This window comes from Schistocerca nitens, chromosome 8 (assembly GCF_023898315.1).
Source record: "Schistocerca nitens isolate TAMUIC-IGC-003100 chromosome 8, iqSchNite1.1, whole genome shotgun sequence".
Taxonomy (NCBI): Eukaryota; Metazoa; Arthropoda; class Insecta; order Orthoptera; family Acrididae; genus Schistocerca; species Schistocerca nitens.
In genome coordinates, this window is record NC_064621.1 from 229,309,844 (window position 1) to 229,312,676 (window position 2,833).

The 2,833-nt window shown below is 44.1% G+C and overlaps 1 non-coding gene across 1 annotated transcript; it reads right to left on the minus strand.

The window, feature by feature from the left end:
* Positions 1-329: 329 nt before the first annotated feature.
* On the minus strand, positions 330-404 carry Trnal-caa (transfer RNA leucine (anticodon CAA)). Its single transcript has one exon. It is a non-coding gene; the product is annotated as a tRNA-Leu (tRNA).
* Between the last annotated feature and the right edge of the window lie 2,429 nt (positions 405-2,833).

Here is a 2,833-nt window from a genome sequence, read left to right on the forward strand (position 1 = left end):
GTAATGAGCATAATTTTCAGCGTAACAGTCGGTCTTACCAGCAACAGAATCATCCGCAACAACAGATTATCATGAATGAACCAGACAGTCGGTATCATCCCGAACGTAATAAGTCAGGAAGAAATAACAGAACAGTACAAATAGTTGAAATGCCACAGCATCCTCCAGAAAATAACAGCACGTCAGAAAGAATTTGACTAGATACAGTGCAGATTGCATCTTCCAGCAACACAAGCAATACTTTTGACACAGAGAATCATCCAGAATGAGATTTTCACTCTGCAGCGGAGTGTGCGCTGATATGAAACTTCCTGGCAGATCAAAACTGTGTGCCCGACCGAGACTCGAACTCGGGACCTTTGCCTTTTGCGGGCAAGTGCTCTACCAACTGAGCTACCGAAGCACGACTCACGCCCGGCCCTCACAGATTTACTTCTGCCAGTATCTCGTCTCCCACCTTCCAAACCTTACAGAAGCTCTCCTGCGAACCTTGCAGAACTAGCACTCCTGAAAGAAAGGATATCGCGGAGACACGGCTTAGCCACAGCCTGGGGGATGTTTCCAGAATGAGATTTTCACTCTGCAGCGGAGTGTGCGCTGATATGAAACTTCCAGGCAGATCAAAACTGTGTGCCCGACCGAGACTCGAACTAGGGACCTTTGCCTTTCGCGGGCAAAGCTGTGAGGGCCGGGCGTGAGTCGTGCTTCGGTAGCTCAGTTGGTAGAGCACTTGCCCGCGAAAGGCAAAGGTCCCGAGTTCGAGTCTCGGTCGGGAACACAGTTTTGATCTGCCAGGAAGTTTCATATCAGCGCACACTCCGCTGCAGAGTGAAAATCTCATTCTGGAAACATCCCTCAGGCTGTGGCTAAGCCGTGTCTCCGCGATATCCTTTCTTTCAGGAGTGCTAGTTCTGCAAGGTTCGCAGGAGAGCTTCTGTAAGGTTTGGAAGGTGGGAGACGAGATACTGGCAGAAGTAAAGCGGTGAGGGCCGGGCGTGAGTCGTGCTTTGGTAGCTCAGTTGGTAGAGCACTTGCCCGCGAAAGGCAAAGGTCCCCGAGTTCGAGTCTCGGTCGGGCACACAGTTTTGATCTGCCAGGAAGTTTCATATCAGCGCACACTCCGCTGCAGAGTGAAAATCTCATTCTGGAAACATCCCCCAGGCTGTGGCTAAGCCGTGTCTCCGCGATATCCTTTCTTTCAGGAGTGCTAGTTCTGTAAGGTTCGCAGGAGAGCTTCTGTAAGGTTTGGAAGGTGGGAGACGAGATACTGGCAGAGGTAAATCTGTGAGGGCCGGGCGTGAGTCGTGCTTCGGTAGCTCAGTTGGTAGAGCACTGGCCCGCGAAAGGCAAAGGTCCCGAGTTCGAGTCTCGGTCGGGCACACAGTTTTGATCTGCCAGGAAGTTTCACAGAGATTCATGTTCACGAAAATGTTATTACTTTAGACGACATCTGAGACACACTTTTACATGAAAAACCAATAGTCTGAATTTGCTAATCTGAAACAAGCTTTGTTGAATGCACCACTTTTATCACATACAGATCTTACTAGAAATTTTTCCATTGCCACCGACAGTTCTAACACCGCTTTATTCGTACACATTTTTCAGGAAACTGAAGAAGATTGCTCTACAGTAATTAAAAACATCGCCTTTGCGAGTCGCATTCTGTCACCTGCTGAACACAATTATTCTGTCACGGAACTTGAAACATTATGTGTTGTATGGGCATTTACGAGATTTCGGTATTTTCTTTATGGAAGACATACGGCCGTTTACACAGATTATAGAGCAATACAGATTTTAATTTCCGCTAAATTTACACATGACATATTAAGCAGATGGAAACTTTATTTACAGGAATTTAATTTTACAATTGTTCACATTCTCGGTACACAAAATATTGTAGCAGACGCACTATCCCGTTCTCTCAGCAACAATCAGCAAGACATCGCAACCAACTTCTGCCAAGCAAATTTCAGCGTCATGTATATTCAACAAGTTGCATTCGAAAATTTTATTTCGGCGTCATTGCGAGACATAGCACAGTAGCAGAGCAAAGACAACGTATGGAAAGAAATTAAACACCTTTGGCAAGATAGGAATAATGTTACCATCAGAAACCATTACGCTGTACGCAATAATATTCTGTTTCGCTGCTCTCACCCTGACAGCAACAATTGGTTACTATGTATTCCTGACGAGCTTGTTAACAAATTAATTTGGTATACTCATTTAAGTTACGCACATTACGGAGCCAGAAAATGTTTTCTTATACTGAGACAGAACTGTTATTTTGCCAACATGGAGAAACGTAGTAGACTCGTTTTAGCGTCATGTAAAATCTGCCAGAAAGCTAAGTCAGACACGACTTCACATATTCCTCCGTTACGTCCCATTGTACCTGTTAAATTGAGACATATGGCCGCTGTAGACATTTTTGGTCCGATTCCCAGATCTAATAGAGGTTTTTGTTACATCTTTGTCGCTGTTGAACTCACTTCGAAATTTGTTACCTTCACTCCGTTACGCAAAGCTACTGCTAAATCTGTTTCGAAAGCATTTATAAAACATTTTTTATTTCATGTAGGGCATGTTTTGAAAGTAATTTCCGACAATGGACCACAGTTTCGATCTGCTATATGGACACGTATGTTACGAGCAAGAAACATTTCTCTGATCTATATATATATACAGGTACCACGCTTCTTCGAACCCTTGTGAACGTCTAATGAAAGAAATTGGTAAACTATGTAGAATGTACTGCCATAAAAAAACATGTTGATTGGGATACACACATATTGTCATTCCAGGATATAATTAACTCGATACCAAA